Source organism: Desmodus rotundus, chromosome 1, assembly GCF_022682495.2.
Source record: "Desmodus rotundus isolate HL8 chromosome 1, HLdesRot8A.1, whole genome shotgun sequence".
Lineage (NCBI taxonomy): Eukaryota > Metazoa > Chordata > Mammalia > Chiroptera > Phyllostomidae > Desmodus > Desmodus rotundus.
Genome location: NC_071387.1, coordinates 34,677,344 through 34,696,742, shown reverse-complemented (window position 1 = coordinate 34,696,742; position 19,399 = coordinate 34,677,344). Strand labels below are relative to the sequence as shown.

Sequence of the window (19,399 nt, the reverse complement as noted above, 5' to 3'; positions counted from 1 at the left end):
ACCTGTCATGTGATCCTCTACAAATGCTGGAAACCCTCAAGTCAAATTGATGAGGAAGAGAAGTGGCTGACAATCATGTAGACTGCTTCTGCCCAAGATGCCAGAGAAAGGCTTTCTACGTTAGCTAAACAGGAACCCCTTTCTTCTTTGTTTCTTCAGCATTGGTCTGGAAAGATATGCCGTCATCCATTATCTCCCAGTCGTTGCTGGAGGTAACCTCTGGAATTTAAAGCGGCTCTTTATTTCAGGCTAGGAGAAAACCTAACTGACCGCTGGCTTGAATGGTCAATTGTGTCCAACAGGATTTATCCTCGTCTGTGGTGGTTATCGTTCTCCTTGGGCCTCTGAATGCTTGATGACTGGCACCCAGCTGAGCAGCGCCTCTTAGATTATCTCCCTGTGCTCGGTTCTCTATTCTAGAAAGGACCTGCCAGGAAGAATTCGTAATTCAGGAATTACTTCCTTTGGCAGGGTCATATTTTCCTGGTTAGGAATAGATACAAATGGAAATAGGCTCAGAAATCTCTCCTTAACTCTTAGAGACATTGTGGATTTCATTACGAAGGCATTAGCGGTCCAGCAAAGATCCTTAGACTCTGGCCCAAGTTGTTCTTCATAATAGGATAGTCCGTGATTATCTTTTTGCTAGGCGAGGAGATGTCTGTGCTGTGGCCAAAACCACCTGCTGTACCTGGATCAACACTTCTGGGGAAGTTGAAACTCAGTGATATAAGAACACTGAGCAAGCCATTTGGTTTAAGGGTGTCATCCTTCAGTGAGGTCTTTCTTTGATTGCTTTGGGTCTTTGGGACTGTGACGCTGAAGTGGACCCCAAACACTGGAAATGGTTAACCCGCTTATAGGTATCACAATACTCTCCTTAGTACATTTTATCCTCTCAAAAACTTAAAACGTATGTTTGCAGTCACTAACTGCCAAGCAAATGATCTCCCAAAGAATGGAATGTCAAAGAGGGAATGAAGAAAATGCCAATTTAAGGAACATGAACCTGAAAATGTGTGACCTGTGAATATCACAGGGATTAAATAAACATTGTGAGTAACACAGAGAAGATCAGAAAAAGCTACAAGAACTACAAAGCGGTAGCTGAGAGTGCTCTAATGTGTTAATTTTGATCATATCTCAGGCCAAGAGTTCAGCCAAAAGGAGGAGATTGTTACAAAGCAACAACATACTCAAATGGAGTCAGTTGTGGTAAGCTCCACCAAGACTTAATACCTAACCTAATTACAGTTGCAACCTCTCCCAGGAGTGGAATTTTAAATCAGCCTGGAATTTCCTGATCAACCACAGTGAGCTAACCTGCTTGTGAGACCCCTCTGCCTTCTCTAAGGGAAGATGACCTTGCCTGAAGTAATCTACTCATTTTTTAAATTTTTGAAATAGTCTACTCTTTTACCTTTTTTGCCCCACCCTCTTTCTGCCTATAAAAAACCTTCCATTTTGTACAACTCCTTTCAGTGTCCTTCTTGTTGCTAGGTGGGATGCTGCCTGACTCATTAATCACTTAATAAAGCCAGTTAGATCTTCAGACTTACTCTGCTGAATTTTGTTCTTTAACACCTCATATCCCAAAGAGCCACTGTTCCTTTCTGAATTCTCCCTCTCTGAGACCACCCTCTAAAGCTGGGACTTGGTGGTCTTGGACTCTGCTTCTAGTTTTCTTTGATCTTGGGCAAGTTATCTTTTCTCCTGGGTATCAGTTTCCCTAACTGTAAGCAAGAGACAAGGAATGTGAAGTCAAGCATCCACAATTCTTTTTTCAATTTTTTTTTTTAAGAGAGTGGAAGGAAGTGAGAGAAACATTGATGTAAGAGAGAAGCATTGATTGGCTGCCTTCCATACATGCCAGGATCTGGGATTGTATGTACCCAAATCAGGGACCAAACCTGCAACCTAGTTAGTGCCCTGACCAGAAATTGAACCCAAAGGCCTTTGGTTGCAGGATGATGCTCCAACAAACTGAACCTTACCACCCTGAGCTCCACAATTTTTTGAAAAAGATTTTACTTACTGTAGAGAGAGGGAGGAGGGATGGAGAAAGAGAGTGATAGAAACATCGATGGGTTGCCTCTTGCATGCCCCCAACTGGGGACCTGGCCTGCAATGCAGGCACGTGCCCCAGCTGGGAGTCAGACCAGTGACCTTTCACTTTATGGGGTGATGTGCAACCCACTGAGCATGTAAGTCAGGGCCTGGGCTCCACTATTCTTGAATGATTGTGAACAGTTCATTTCTTCTCATTGAGTAACTCATTTTGGGGTGTGCATTTTTATAAGTTTCTATATTTATAATGATTTGTTTTTATTGATTATTTTAAATCTACATTAACAAATGTTTTTTGATTTAAAATTTTTAAATTTTCAATCTACCATACTAAATTTCCATTTATAGTTATAAAACTGACTTTGAAAATATTTGAATTAAAAATCAATTTAAAGAAAATTATTAAAATTGTACAGAGATGGAAATAAACTATGAAGATGATATATATATGATTGAACTTTGTGAAGCATTAGACCCTACAGACAAGAAGAGAAAATGCCCAGGATTAAACGCTGAGCCTGTCCAACATTTAAACATTAAGAAAAATAAGAGAAGCTGATAAAGAAGACCAGAAAAGGAGGGGCTTTAGTGCTAAGAGGGAATTAAAGAAAGTGGAATATGTTAATCTTTGTCTGAGATGTTCTGGCCTTATGGATGCGGCTGTATCAAAAATGCTACGTCGAGACATCCAGGGATTCTTGCAGGAGGAGAGGATCAGCCTAGGTCGAAGCATGCAATGGCGCTCAGTGAGGTTAACACGGTGACTCAGATTTCCAGAAGCAATCCCTCTAACTATCATCTGTTGTTTTGGAACTGTTCTCTCCTGAGCCAAGAGGTAGAAGTTGAGAAGAGGAAAAGGTGGTGAAAGGGATGGGAAAAGTGAAGTACAGTGGAACCTTGGTTCTCGAACTTAACTCGTTCTGGAAAACTAAGAAGTGATTTGTTCGGAAACTGAGTCTCCTTTGTCACCTGAGAGACATGTGACTGATCACACAGGTATCAGCATGAAAGGGTTGTCGGGTGGAGAGAATCAAGACCTGGAATTTTGTTAGACAATCAAGGCTTTTTTCCGTGAACAACTTCTGAACGTCTTGGTTTTGTTTGGTTCTTGACCGTGTCTTGGCCGTCTAACAAAACTTGGGTCTTGATTCTCTCTACCCTTCCATGCTGATGCTTGTATGACCAGTCACACGTCTCAGGCAACAACAGATTGCTACTGGACCAGTTTTCAGGAACTAAGTTCCAGAACCAAGGTCCCACTGTACTTAGAAATCAAAGGTGGTAGGAGCTGGAGAAAGCTTTAAAATTCAGTAAGAGTAAACAGCCTAAATTAGGGTTATATCAATTTAGGGAGAAAATGTGGTTTCTAAGGAGAAAGTATGGCTTGAAGAATAGTCTTCATTAAAGAAAATAGAGCAGAATTTGATTAAATAAATAGAGTAATTAAGAATATAAATGGCCCTGACCTGGAACTGTCCAGTTTCTAAAATGGTGTGCTTTGTCCCTTGGGTGTGGAACAGGCCAAAGCACCTCTCAGGGTGGGGCTGCCAGGTAAAACACAGTGTGTCCCAGGCCATATCTGGGACATACACTGAAAAAGTGTTCTGTAATTAATTAATTGATTATGTTCCCCAAATTGCCTATCTTCAATAACTCCCAGAGCACCCAGCCTGCTGAAGAACACTTACCGCGTGTCGGATTGTCTAACTCTGCTGTCTTCCGGCAGTGACTGCAAACAGCGCCCCCTCCTCCTCCCTCCACCATGTTGTATTTTGAAAGATGTAAAACCTACAGAAAATCTGTAAGAAGTATACAATGAACATCCATATATTATTTACATAACTCACCACTTTTCACATTTTTTTCACATTTTCTTCCTTAAATCCCTTTGTGAACATGTGTATTCTTTAGCTGAACCATTTGGTAGTTGCAAACCCTCATGTGTATCTCTCAAAAATGAGAATATTTTCCCATATAACCACAAATGCAATTATCACACTCCGGACATTTGGACATTTAGTATTACACAGTGCTATTTTCTAATAGGCAGTTCATATTTAAATTCCTGCAATTGTCCCAATAATGGTATACTTTTTAATTTAAGACAATTTTTTCTACTCAAGATTTGAACAAGATCCATACATTGCACTTATTTTCATGTTTTTTTAGTGTTCTTTAATATAACAAAGGTTGCCAATTTTTTTTTCATTCATGATACTGACATTTTGAGAGGGTCCAGGCCCATTCTTTTGCAGTTGTCCGATTGTTTCCCCATGCGGAGACTCAGGTTAAAGTGTTTTTTGGATAGGGATACTACATGGGTGATGTTGTATCACACATCTCAGGTATCACAACAGAGGACACATCATGTGCCATGGTTTTTTTTTTCAAAAATTTCACTTATTTATTTTTAGAGAGAGGGGAAGGGAGGGAGAAAGAGGGAGAAAAACATCGATAGGTTGCCTCTTGCACACCCCCAACTGGTGACCTGGCCCACAACTCAGGCATGTGCCCTGCCTGGGAATTGAACAAGCAACCTTTCGGTTCTCAGGCTGGCACTCACTCCACTGAACTACACCAGCCAGGGCCAAAAATGTTTTAATGAAGGTAAGTTTGATCTTTTGGTTAAGGTATTAGCTGCCATATTTCTTCATCATAAAGATTCCCTTTTCCCTCTTTGAAATTAATAAATAACATGGGATGAGATACTTTGGGCTGTGTGAATATTCTATTCCCCATCTTTCTCCCAGTGGTTTTAGTATTCAATAATGATTCACTCCTGAAATGAAATATTACTATGTTAGTTGTGTAGTGGTGATCTTCTATTTTTGTCACCCCTTCTATGTTTACTAGTTGGCATTTTCTATAAAGGAGGGCTTTCTCCAAATTTAAAACATTTTAAAAAATATCAGCGTGGTCATGGATTCTATTTTATTAGGCGTGTTATAATCTGTTCCTATCATTATCTTTTTTGATACTCAATTTGTCCCAAATTTGGCAAGTGACAGCCCCTTAGACTGGTTCTATCTTCTTGACATATCTACCTCAGTTTTGAGTACTTCCTTAATTTCTGGCACAAGATGTTCCAGGCTCACCTTGAATTAGGCATTTTCCCAAAGGGCTTGGGAAATGGTGTTTGGAAAGCAAGACCTGGGTGCCATGTATACTCACTGATCTCGGCTGAAATTGCTTTTAGGTCCTCTCAATGGACAGAACTGGGAAGCATCTTTTAAAAACCATTGGTTCATAATGATAACTCTGATCGATACCCAGTTCAGTAGTAGAGGGTCCTTCCTCTCTTGCTGTCCATATTTGTGTCCTTGTTCTTCCACAATGAACCCCCTGCTTCCTCAAAACCCCAGTAATATACTTACTCATTTGCCCAGTCCTGCAATTGCCTCACCGCATCACTACCAAAACCAAGCCTACGAAGTTCAAGTTATTTTTTTGTCCTTAGAATGTATCTCACTGAAAGTGGATAGTCAGAATACTGTATGTTCAAATGCTTTTTTTGGATTCTTTTTTCTTTGCAGCTGTGTTTATAAACAATTTTATTTCTTTTACTTTCAGGTGTTTCTACCCCCACCCCTATCTTGTTGACTTAATTTTATTTTTTGAATATGTAAAATGCTAACATGGCTCAAAATCCAAAACTATATAAAACACTGCAGTTGCATAGTTCCCCTTTCTATCTCTTCTTTTCCATTGCCGCAACTACCGTAGGTAACCAAATTAATTTGTTTTTTGTTTATCTTTTCTGTTTCTTATTTGTAAAAATAAATGAATAAATATAGGTAAATATATATAAAATGTAGCATGCTTCCGTTTTTTTCACTTAATAATATATTCTGGAAATCAGTTTATGTCATTTTGTAGAAATGTTCTTCATTTTTTAGATTTCTAGCTGTTTAGTACTCTATTAAATAAATGTACCATAGTTTATTCGACCAAACTCCTACATGTGGGTCTGTAGGGTGTTTCCAATATTTTGCAGTTGTAAATAATGCTGCAGTGAATAACCTCGTGCATGTGTTTTCTTGTGTTGTTAGAGGTGTATTTTCAGGGTAAATTCCTAGGAGTGGGATTTCTAGGCCAAAGGGTAAGTGCATATGTAGTTTTTCTAGACGTTGCCCAATTCCCTGCCATAGGAATTGTATCACTTTGTGCCCACCAGTAGTGAATGAGAGTGTTCATTTTCTCAAACTCTGTTCCACAGACTGTTTCTTCAAGAGCTGACATCTCGCCGATGTGATGGGTAGGAAATAGCATCTTATGTAGTTTTAACATGCACTTCTCTCTTTATGAGTTGGGCATATTTCATATATCCTTTTCCTTTTAAAAGTAGATGTAAAACTTTGGTGATAATACTTGAACTGAATCTTTTAATGTGCTAAAATAAAATGAAACAAAAATCTCCTTCTCAAAGACTCTCCCTCTGGGTGGTTTTATGTACACAAGAAGTAGTTTTATAATGTGTTAGAGGGCAGTGACTTTCAAGATAAAGCATTGTTTTGTAACAATATTGCAAAGCAGTTTGATATGTGAAGTTAAAAGAAACATCTGAATGGAATATGTTGTGTGTTTGCCTCTGCAATTTAAAGAAAGGTTAATAATGATCTTGTTATTTGCTATTTTGGTCTATTACAGAAGGCTCTCTAATTCTGTAGGGTCCATCAGGCAAAAGTTATTATCCCTTTTTATATATGAGGAAACTGAGACTAACAAAGGTTTGGGGATGTACCCAAGATTATGTGACTAGTAAGTGATGGAGTCAGAATTAGATCTTAGGCTGTTTGACTCCTAATCCAGTATTTTTAAAAGTAAGTAAAGATTAAGTACTGAATTATGAATTTATTTCAATGGTGGGTCAAGATTTAGGGTTTTTCTTGTATGGTGATGGAAAATTCGTTTAAAAATACTGATTATTTAAATGAAATGACTAAGTTAACACTGTTCTTTAAATGTTTTTTTTTCTTTCTGATTTTGGGCATGCTCAGTTACTGACGCTAAGCCAAATTGATAGTCAATGGAGATGCTGAGAAAAGTGGGGATAAAGTATAAACAGGGGTCTCATTTACCATTTTTAGGCTTTTTCAGGTAGGTGGGGGGTTCCTGTCAATCAATCTCCCTTCAGTGAATTCCCACTGCTCTTGAGACAGAGACTGGCTGCATCACGTGGTCTGCAGTCCCTGAGGAGCCTGGCCCTTCCCGGCCTCCCAGCTTCAGGCTACCCATTCTCTCCAGGCTGGCTGTACCGTAGCCACAGCTCCCCTCCTTTCAGTCCTCAAACCTGCCATCAAGGTCCTTTACACATATTCTTCTTCCTGGGCTGACTGTCTCTCCTTTCTCTACCCAGTTAATGCATTCTCATCTCTCAGGGCTGACACCAAGCATCACTTATTTGGGAAGATCTGATCTCCCCGCCTGGGCCAATCTCTCTGTTATATTCTCTTATAATACCATGTACCCCTTCTTCACAGCACTTCTCACAATTGCAATTTTACAAATTTTTGTGCACTTACTTGATCAATGTCTGTCTCTCCCACTAGTGTGCAAGCACCAGGAGAGCAAGGACTCTGGCTTTGCTCACCACGGTGTTTCACAGCATAGCACAGTACCTGGCACATAGTAGGAATTCAACCAATATCGATAGTGGTGATGGTGTTCATGGTTGCGTGTGCGTGCATGGTCGCGTGTGTGCATGGTTGCGTGCGTGCATGGTCGCGCGCGTGCATGGTTGCGTGTGTGTGCATGGTTGCACGGTTGTGTGTATGCATGGTCCCGTGCCTGCATGGTTGCGTGTGTGCATGGTCGCGCGCATGCATGGTTGAGTGTGTGCATGGTCGCATGGTTATGTGTATGCATGGTCGCGTGTGTGCGTGGTCGCGTGCATGCGTGGTTGCGTGTGTGCATGGTTGCATGGTTGCGTGTGTGCATGGTCGCGTGCCTGCATGGTTGCGTGTATGCATGGTTACATGGTTGTGTGTATGCATGGTCGCGTGCCTGCACGGTTGCGTGTGTGCGTGGTTGCGTGAGTGCATGGTTGCGCGCATGCATAGTTGCGTGTGTGCGTAGTCGCGTGTGTGCATGGTTACATGGTCGCGTGTGTGCATTGTTGCGTGCGTGCATGGTTGCGTGTGTGCCTGGCTGTGTGTATGCATGGTCGAGTGTCTGCATGGTTGCGTGCATGTATGGTCGCACGTGTGCCTGGTTGCGTGCATGCATGGTTGCGTGTGTGTGCACGGTTGTGTGTGCATGGTTGCATGGTTGCGTGTGTGCATGGTCGTGTGCCTGCATGGTTGCGTGTATACATGGTTACATGGTTGTGTGTACGCATGGTCACGCGTGTGCCTGGTTGCGTGCATGCATGGTTGCGTGTGTGTGCACGGTTGCGTGTGTGCATGGTCGCGTGTATGCATGGTCACATGGTTGTGCGTACGCATGGTCACGCGTGTGTGTGGTTGCGTGTGTGCATGGTCGCGTGCCTGCATGGTTGCGTGTGTGCATGGTCGCGTGCCTGCATGGTTGCGTGTATGCATGGTTACATGGTTGTGTGTATGCATGGTCGCGTGCCTGCATGGTCGCGTGCCTGCATGGTCGCGTGTGTGCCTGGCTGTGTGTATGCATGGTCGCGTGTCTGCATGGTTGCGTGCGTGCGTGGTTGCGTGTGTGCATGGTTGCGCGTGCATAGTTGTGTGTGTGCATAGTCGCGTGTGTGCATGGTTACATGGTTGTGTGTATGCATGGTCGCGTGTGTGCATGGTTGCGTGCGTGCATGGTCGCGTGTGTGCCTGGCTGCGTGTATGCATTGTCGCGTGTCTGCCTGGTTGCGTGCGTGCGTGGTTGCGCGCATGCATAGTTGCGTGTGTGCATAGTTGTGTGTGTGCATGGTTACATGGTTGTGTATATGCATGGTTGCGTGTGTGCATGGTTGCGTGCGTGCATGGTCGCGTGTGTGCCTGGCTGTGTGTATGCATGGTCGCGTGCCTGCATGGTTGCGTGCGTGCGTGGTTGCGTGTGTGTGCGCACGGTTGTGTGTGTGCATGGTTGCATGGTTGGTTGCATGCATGGTCGCGTGCCTGCATGGTTGCGTGTATGCATGGTTACATGGTTGTGTGTATGCATGGTCGCGCGTGTGTGTGGTTGCGTGTGCATGGTTGCATGGTTGCGTGTGTGCATGGTCGCGCGTGTGCATGGTTGCGTGCGTGGGTTTTTGAGTGTGTGTGCATGGTTGAGTGTGTGTGCATGGTCGTGTGTGTGTGCATGGTCGCGTGTGTGCATGGTTGCGTGTATGCATAGTTACATGGTTGTGTGTATGCATGGTCGCGTGCCTGCACGGTTGCGTGTATGCATGGTCCCGTGCCTGCATGGTTGTGTGTGTGCATGGTCGCGCGCATGCATGGTCGCGTGCGTGCATGGTTGCGTGTATGCATGGTTACATGGTTGTGTGTATGCATGGTCGTGCGTGTTTGTGGTTGCGTGTGTGCATGGTCGCGCACGTGCATGGTTGCGTGCATGCGTGGTTACATGGTTGTGTGTATGCATGGTCGCGTGTGTGCATGGTTGCGTGTGTGCCTGGCTGTTTGTATGCATGGTCGCGTGTCTGCATGGTTGCGTGTGTGTGTGGTCGCGTGTGTGCCTGGTTGCGTGCATGCATGGTTGCGTGTGTGTGCATGGTTGCATGGTTGCGTGTGTGCATGGTCACGTGTCTGCATGGTTGCGTGTATGCATGGTTGCATGTATGCATAGTTACATGGTTGTGTGTATGCATGGTCACGTTCCTGCACGGTTGCCTGTATGCATGGTCCCGTGCCTGCATGGTTGCGTGTGTGCATGGTCGCGCGCATGCATGGTTGCGTGTGTGCATGGTCGCGTGCGTGCATGGTTGCGTGTATGCATGGTTACATGGTTGTGTGTATGCATGGTCGTGCGTGTGCGTGGTTGCGTGTGTGCATGGTCGCGCACGTGCATGGTTGCGTGCATGCGTGGTTACATGGTTGTGTGTATGCATGGTCGCGTGTGTGCATGGTTGCGTGTGTGCCTGGCTGTTTGTATGCATGGTCGCGTGTCTGCATGGTTGCGTGCGTGTGTGGTCGCGCGTGTGCCTGGTTGCGTGCATGCATGGTTGCGTGTGTGTGCACGGTTGTGTGTGCATGGTTGCATGGTTGCGTGTGTGCATGGTCGCGTGCCTGCATGGTCGCGTGCCTGCATGGTTGCGTGTATGCATGGTTACATGGTTGTGTGTACGCATGGTCGCGTGTGTGCCTGGTTGCGTGCATGCATGGTTGTGTGTGTGTGCACGGTTGCGTGTGTGCATGGTCGCGTGTATGCATGGTTACATGGTTGTGTGTATGCATGGTCGCGTGCCTGCATGGTTGCGTGTGTGCATGGTCGCGTGCCTGCATGGTTGCGTGTGTGCATGGTCGCGTGCCTGCATGGTTGCGTGTATGCATGGTTACATGGTTGTGTGTATGCATGGTCGCGTGCCTGCATGGTCGCGTGTGTGCCTGGATGTGTGTATGCATGGTCGCGTGTCTGCATGGTTGCGTGCGTGCGTGGTTGTGTGTGTGCATGGTTGCGCGTGCATAGTTGTGTGTGTGCTTAGTCGCGTGTGTGCATGGTTACATGGTTGCGTGTATGCATGGTCGCGTGTGTGCATGGTTGCATGCGTGCATGGTCGCGTGTGTGCCTGGCTGTGTGTATGCATGGTCGCGTGTCTGCATGGTTGCGTACGTGCGTGGTCGCGTGTGTGCCTGGTTGCGTGCATGCCTGGTTGCTTGTGTGCATGGTTGCATGGTCGCATGTGTGCGTGGTTGGTTGCATGCATGGTCGCGTGCCTGCATGGTTGCGTGTATGCATGGTTACATGGTTGTGTGTATGCATGGTCGCGCGTGTGCGTGGTTGCGTGTGTGCATGGTCATGCACGTGCATCGTTGCGTGCATGCGTGGTTGCGTGTGCATGGTTGCATGGTTGTGTGTGTGCATGGTCGCGCGTGTGCATGGTTGCGTGCGTGGGTTGTTGAGTGTGTGTGCATGGTTGAGTGTGTGTGCATGGTCGTGTGTGTGTGCATGGTCGCATGTGTGCATGGTTGCGTGTATGCATAGTTACATGGTTGTGTGTATGCATGGTCGTGTGCCTGCACGGTTGCGTGTATGCATGGTCCTGTGCCTGCATGGTTGCGTGTGTGCATGGTTACATGGTTGTGTGTATGCATGGTCGTGCGTGTGCGTGGTTGCGTGTGTGCATGGTCGCGCACGTGCATGGTTGCGTGCATGCGTGCTTACATGGTTGTGTGTATGCATGCTCTCGCGTGTGTGTGGTCGCGTGCGTGCATGGTTGCGCGTGTGCTTGGTTGTGTGCGTGCATGGTTGCATGGTTGTGTGCGTGCATGGTCGCGTGTGTGCATGGCCTTGTGCATGCGTGGTTGCATGCGTGCATGGTTGCGTGCATGCATGGTCGGATATGTGCATCGTTGCGTGCATGCACGGTTGCGTGGTTGCGTGTATGCACGGTCGCGTGTGTGCGTGGTTGTGTGCATGCATGGTTCCGTGCGTGCATGGTCGCGTGTATGCATGGTCGCGTGCGCGTGCATGGTTGCATGTGTCCATCGTTGCGTGCATGCATGGTTACATGGTTGCGTGCATGCACGGTCGCATGTGTGCGTGGTTGTGTGCGTGCGTGGTTGAGTGTGTGTGTGCATGGTTGAGCATGTGCGTGGTTTTGTGTGTGTGCATGGTTGCGCGCGTGCATGATTGCATGCATGCGCGGTTGCACGTGTGCATGGTTGCGTGCATGCGTGGTTGCATGTGTGCGTGGCTGCATGCATGCATGGGCACAGGCACTTTCCTGCGCTCGGCAGGCCACTTCCTTACCTTTGCATCTTATCTTGGTTTTATTGTCACCTTTTCATGTCTGCTTATGACATTTTGAGCCTTTAGTAGACATTTGATTGCATTGCTCTCTGGCTCCTACTTCTGCATGTATATTCTCTGTTTTGTAACCTATCAATTCAGACACAAAACCACTGCTAAGCCTTCATAGGTCTAGGGGTTTTGGTGAGAATTTGAGGAGCTATCTCCTCAGTCACTACACAGCCACCCATCATTCCACTGACTCTTCTTTCTTCTCTCTTTCTCCCTTCTGGCTCTTCTTCCTCTTCTACTTCAGGAGTGTCATATGCATCTCATCCCACTCAGGATGATTTTGCAGAAGCCACAGTACCAGCCAACATCCATGACCCCACAGGTATTCCCCTTCCCCAAATGGTCTGACCCAGGTGTTTTCCCAATAAAGATAGATCTTGTGCAAGATGAATTCTAGTACCAGCTAGGAAAAGTAAGTTATGATAAAAAGAAGCAGTTTCATTATGTTATGTTAGAGTGAGATAATTTCTGGTCGAGTTTGAAGGATGTCCAGTGCCCTAGTCCACGCCATCTGGGGGGAGATCAGCGGAGGGGAGGAAGTGCAAATAAGGAATACTTCTGTATACTTCCTGGGAGGCATGTCTCCTCTTGCAGTCCTGTCATGGAGCCTTCTACAATTCCTTTCCAGACACTCCCTTCTCTCCCATCCCTACCCTCAGGCAAAATAGTAAATGATTACATTCTCAAGAGTTCTTCTGAGGACACTTGGGCAAAATCAGACTCAGGACAGACCATTTGAATTCCTGGAATCAGCAGGTAGGACTTCCAGCCAGTTCAAGGACCCTTGACCTTAATATGCCATCCTCCTTTCTCAAACACTTGAGTGTGTCTAAGTTTTCAAAGTGGGTATTTCTGCCATCTTCAGTTTTTCAGGTTTTGTTGCATTCCTTTACCCAAAGCTATCTTGTACAAGAATTTCACGTGATGCTGCCATCACTTTCGAGTTTGAGGTTTTGGTGCCCCTACCCAGAGAGCTTTAGTTTTATCCTGTACCAGGTGTTCATAAGTGTGAGTTTTTATCTAGATAAATCAACAACAATAAACAGCCAGCCTATTCTACAACAACCACTGAGCACGTTTTGTGTGCCAGGAGCTGTACCGTGGTGGTTACCTGCATTATTTCACGATTACTTACACCTGCCCTTTGACACAGATTGGCAGACTATTATCCTCATCATACAGGTGCAGAAACTGGGACTTAGGATAGGAATCCTAAGACACACAGTTATGAACAGCTGAATTCGAACCTCTGACTCAACACCAAAGCCTGTGAGCCCACCCACTGTCAGACTATTTACCATGGCTGCTGGGGAGGGAAGGGTGAGGAATGAAAACCTGTGTTTTGTTAAGTCAGCAGATATATTTACATGTCTCCATATAAACAATGACATTTCTCCATAGGAGTTACACAAGAAGAAACAGTAACTCCTAAAAACATGTTGGTGAACTTGGCTCTTCCTTAACATGTTTTTGGCCTTTCAACTATTTTATATTTATCTACACATACCACCAACAGCTATCATTTTCACTGTATAAATGAGAAGTTCAAGTTGGGTAGCAGACCGAGGCTTTTAAGTGTTGGTGCTAAGTCCTGCACACTTTGTTTCTCAGGGGAGTTGGCAGAGGAGCCCAGGTTCTCATACCCTTAACTCCTAGAACCTGCAGGTTTCTGACACACAGGTCAAGGTGCTGAAGAACCTACACTCAGAACAGAAGACAAAAGCACTTGTGAGCATTTAATGAACTCCCCTCCGTGTGGCTTCAAGCTACCAGCACACAAGCCCCACCAATACTCTTAATCTTCTCAGCTCTTCTGCTGAAGAATTTGGCCTTCACAATGACAGGCTGCTTTGGGAGCTATCCCTTCCCCAGAACTTTGCAGTAGCCCGATCGCACCACATCAATGATGGGAGCAGTTCTGGTCTTGTTTTTGACAGTGTTTACCCATGTCTGCCCACTGACCAAGGTCCACGGTTTATCCGGGTTGACAGTGGGGCAGAAGCTCTGGTTCCTCTTTCGGTGGTAATGCCTCATACCAACTTTCCTAAAGTAACCTGGGTGATATTTGTCAAAGTTGATCCTGTGATGATGCAAGCCACCAGCATTGCCTCAGCCTCGCGGGTGCTTCCTGTACTTGCCGATGTGGCCATGGCCGTGGCTCACGTGGCCCCGAAGTTTCTGGGTCTTCCTCAGTCTGGATGGCATGTTGGTGGCTGAGATGCACAAGCTGCCTTAACTTTTGACTTCACTCATCAATGCCCTACTTTTCTTTTGTCAGCATCTTTTTGTTACTCATTAATCAAAAAGCCTCAACCAGCTCTTTTGAAATAACTTTTTATAGTTTTCTAGAAAAAAAATCTGCTTCCCTTTTCATTTTTTCCTAGGATGTTTTCCCACAAAAGGCAGTATCTCTAAATTTGTATCATTCTGGGCACGAGAGAAACAGAAACCATTAATGGGATTTTTAAGGTTATTTACCTCCTTTTCCCCGCCAAACACACACACACACATTGCTTTTGCATAGTCATTATTCAAAATATGGACGTTAAAACTCTTGGCTGCAGGCAGTTGATAATTAAGATGACTTCAAAATATGTTGAGTTTGTGTGAGAGTAGAGAGGGGTCAGCTGCAGTCTGAAGATGTAGCGTACTGTGAACGAGTTCTGGAGCCTGCTTAAAGACCAAAACGGTTTATGCAGCAGGCGAGCTAATGACCTCCTTTCTAGAAAAATGGAGTGACTCAGAATACAGATGTTCCGCCCCGGCATTTGTCATTATGTGTAGTTGTCAGGGAGTCTTTGAATCATCTGTTCTTATATGTTCTCGTGCAGCTGCTCTTTTTAGAACAATCTAGGATATGTCACTGTTGGCTTGCAAAGAGAGAATGGCCTTTTTTATTTTAAAGTATATTTTATTGATTGTGCTATTACAGTTGTCCCAATTTTTCCCCCTTTATCCCCCTCCTCCAGGTATGCCCATTCCCTCCAGCAACCACCCTCCCACCCTTAGCTTATGTCCATGGGTTACACATGTAAATTCTTTGGCTTCTCCATGGCCTATACTGTTCTTAACATCCCCCTGTCTATTCTGTACCTACCCAATTATGCTTCTAAATCCTTATAACTTTTCTGCCTTTCTCCCCCTTCCCTTTTCCAGCTGATAACCCTCAAATGATCTCCATATCTATGATTCTCTATTCCTGTTCTAGTTGTTTGCTTTGTTTTTTAGATTCAGTTGTTGATAGTTGTGTTGGTTGTCATTTTAATGTTCATAGTTTTGATCTTCCTTTTCTCTCTCTTTCTATAGTTTTCTCCTTCTTTTTAACATTTCATGTAATAAGGGTTTGGTGATGATGTACTCCTTTAGCTTTCCCTTGTCTGGGAAACACTTTATCTGCCCTTCCATTCTAAATGACAGCTTTGCTGGATAGAGTAATCTTGGTTGTAGGTCCTTGCTTTTCATCACTTTAAATAATTCCTGCCAATCCCTTCTTGCCTGCAAAGTTTTTTCTGAGAAATCAGCTGATAGTCTTATGGGAACTCCTTTGTAGGTAACTCTCTGCCTTTCTCTTGCTGCTTTTAAGATTCTTTCTTTATATTTAATCTTTTACATTTTAATTATGACGTGTCTTCATGTGGACCTCTTTGGGTCCAACTTGTTTGAGTCTCTCTGTGCTTCCTGGATTTGTATGTTTATTTTCTTTGCCAAATTCAAGAAGTTTTCTTTCATTATTTCTTTAAATAAGTTTTCAGTTTCTTGCTCCTCCTCTTCGGGCATTGGATGTTGGCCCTTTTGGAGATGTCCCAGAGTCTTCTTAAACCCTCCTCATTTTTTTGAATTTTTATTTCTTCATTTTGTTTTGGCCGAATAGTTATTTCTTCTTTATGTTCCAAATCATTGATTTGAATCCTGGCTTCCTTCCCTTTCCTGTTGGTTTTCTGTGGAAATTTCTGTATTTCCCTCAGTAGAGCTTTCATTTCTTTCCTTATGCTTTTGCCATATTCAGTGAGAGCTTTGAGCATGCTGACCACCAGTGTTTTGAACTCTGCATCTGATAGGTTGGCTGTCTCTGCATCACTTAGTTCTTTTTCTGGGGATCTGTTCTATTCCTTCGTTTGGGCCATATTTCTTTGTCTTCTGATTTTAGCAGCCTCTCTGTCTATGTATTAGGTAGAGCCTCTTTGATTCTATTTTAGTGTACCTGTTAAGTCATATGGGGCAGAGCCTTGAGTATTCACCAGGGCAGGGGAACTGTGGCTCTGTGAGTGGGGGTGGGGTCGAAGAGGTGGCAGTGCTGCTGCTGGCTGACTTCTAGGGACTTGCGTGGCCTTTGCCCCATTTCCAGTCACTTCACCCACCTCCCCTGTGCGACTGGCACCCCTTCAGCTACTGTCCTGGTTGTAGTTCTCAGGGGGGGTGGGTTTGTGTACTTCTGGGCTCTCTGGCAGCATCTTCCACCATCCCAACCCCCACTGGGTTTACAGCCAGAAGTTATGAGGCCTTCTTTTTCCCTGCATTGGAGCCCTGGGCTGCACAGTCTGGCCTGGCGCTGGGTTCACTCACTCTCAAGAAGTCTCCCTGATTTTTCTCCACCATATGCGAATGTGGGGCTGCCTGCTCCACAGGGCACTGTTGCCTCTCTGCCCCAAGCTTGCTGCTGCCACACCGAGTCCTCTCCGACCCTCCTTCCCATCTGGGTGATTATAGTTCCTTTAAGTCCTTTGTTGTTGGACTCCCCTACAGTTCTGGGTGCTTTTCTGGGTGATTTTTTGGCAGTTCTGGGTGTTTTCATTTTTAAGTTGGTTCTGTTCCTTCTTATGGTTGTGTAATGAGGTGAGGCGTGTCTAGCTATGTCTCTATTTTGGCCAGAAGCCCAAGAAAATGGCTTTTTATGTGGGGGTGGGGCACAGAATTCTCACTCTCCCTCTGCTTGGGAACATGGTAGGGAGAATGAACTAATAATTCTCAGAGAAATATATGAGTTCTGATGAGCCCGGATACCTGGAGAACAACACGAAGTGAAGGCAGTTTAATGTAACTTTGAGCTCTAGTCCTGGCAAGAAAAAAATGAGGAAGATATGATAATTTCACTTTGATAAATAAATACTAATGCAAAGAGAAACCTCAATTTGCAGGCGGCCGCATGAAGTAAAAACACACTGGGTAGCTCTTGCAAAATCAATTTTCGTACAGCGTGTCCCAGGCTGTCGCTCTGGTATGTTTCCATCTGCACAGGAACGCCCCTTTCCGGGCAGACCCTGGATACAGATAAACAGATGGAACTTCAGGTCAGGTGAGTTCCTGGATCACCTGGCACAGGATATAAGGCCTTATTTTATTTTATTTTTTTGTATGTCAAGTTTTTATCTGTACAAAGCATTCTGTGTGGTGCTGAATCCTGGTTTTTACTCCAGTCTTCTATTACCTTTTCAATTGCTGGGATTCTGGGAGGAGTTGTGGAAACAGAAGCAACAGGATGAGCAGCACAAAATTTTAGAGTGAAAAAGGACTTCAGAGGAATACTCCTCGAATGTTCCTCACATGCAAGTTCAGGGATTGGTGATAGGAAATTTTCATCAGTTTAGATAAAATGAAGAACAAAGAAACAGGGCAGTGAGTTTTGTATAAAGCAAAATGTATTCAATTTGGTGGGAATGAAACCCTTAACCTCTACCCTTTCTTTGCTGTTCCCTTTTCTGTGAAGGACGTGAGAATATATCATTCTTAAGTATGCCTCTTTCAGCCCTGGCTGGTGTGGCTCAGAGGTTGAGTGCTGGCCTGTGAACCAAAACATGTCTCTTTGATAGAAAAATTATTTTGAGCTGAAAACACTTAAGAAGCAGAAAATGTAGGAAATACTCCCCCAACTCCTTTTTTTTTTTTTCCCCTAAAATCATGGTATAAATTCTTTTACTGGAGATAGGCACATATTAGCCCAGAGACACCAGAGGAATCTGTAAACACAGCTTACCTCATTAGTTGCCCCCTGTATATTTACCTTCCCAAGGTTTTCCGTCCTTGAAAGCCTAAAATGACTTTCCTTTGTCCTGTCACTTCTCTAGAAATTCATTGTTTTTGGTTGAAAGTGCTATGTAAGCTGAAGTTCTAAGCCACTGCTTTGAGTTACTCTTCATTTAGGTTTCTCCCACTGATACGTGGTACTGCATGTTTATTTCCTCTTGTTAATCTGGTGCTGCTTTCCTTTCCTTTTCTTCCCTTCCCTCGCCCTTCCTCCCCTTCCCTTCCCATCTCTTCCCACCCTTCCCTTCTCTTTCCTTCCTTCCTCCCTTTCTTCCTTCCTTCCTTCCTTCCTTCCTTCCTTCCTATTTGTCTTCCTTCCTTTCTCTCTCTCCCCCACCCCCAATGGAAAAATCTAAGATAGGAGAAGAGGCCCAAGATATTAAGGCCCAGATGCGGATCAAAGTGTCACTTTGGTCCTGGGCTGGGCAAGGGCCCAGTAACGCTCTAAGTCCAGTTCACAGGGCAGCCTCCCCGTTGCTCCCCTACACCCAAATCCAGCCAGGTCTATTCCACAAGGCTAATTTGACTTATACCCAGTCACTGGCAGAGGAGGTGCAGCAGAGAGATAATTATGGATTGCTAGAGTGGGCGGGCTTGCTCTGCTTAACCATACAAAGAGAAGGACAGGTGCAGTGAACTCTCACTCAGGACCTTGTCTGCCAGTGAGCCAGGACTTGTGAATGTTATCTCTCGCCAATCAGGGTCAGTGCTTCTATTTTTTTTTTTTTTTTTTATGGCAAGAATGTGGAGTGGAAGTTCTCTTTCCAGCCTTGGCTGAGAGGTGGAAATGTTGAAGAAAGAGCCTTCCTTCATGGACAAAATTGGGTGTGCAGGAGGGTGGGACAGGTTATGGAATTCGTTAAAAAGGCCTTGAAGTGCCTGACAGTTTCATTGCATCTGCTGTCACTGGGCACCTAAGGACTGAAGAGAATCGGAGAAAGCTATCCTTAGTTCCACAGTCCAACTAAGTAAGAAAGATTTTTTAAATTAAAAAAATGTAATTTGTGGTAAAATACACATAACAAAATTTATAATCTTAACCATTTTTAAGTGTACAGTTCGGTGGCGTTAAGGACATTTACTCTGTTGGGCTACCATCGCCACCGTCCATCTCTAGAACGTCTTCGTTTTCTCAAACTGAAGATCTGTCCCCAAGAAGCACCTCCCCCTCGTCCTCCTCCAGCTCCTGACCACCACCGTTCTACCTCTCCTTTCTATGAATTTCACATTCGAGGCACCGCATACATGGGGCCAGACAGTATTTACCTTTTTGGGACTAGCTGCTTATCATAACGTCTTCAAGGCTGATGTGTGTTCAAACCTGTGCTGGAGTTTCCATTTTCTTCTTTTAATTGAATTTAGTGGGGTGACATTGGTTAATTAAATT

The 19,399-nt window shown here is 44.8% G+C and overlaps 1 pseudogene; it reads right to left on the bottom strand.

Moving 5' to 3' along the window:
* Positions 1–13,752: 13,752 nt before the first annotated feature.
* Positions 13,753–14,196, bottom strand: LOC112304596 (large ribosomal subunit protein uL15 pseudogene; annotated as a pseudogene).
* Positions 14,197–19,399: the final 5,203 nt, after the last annotated feature.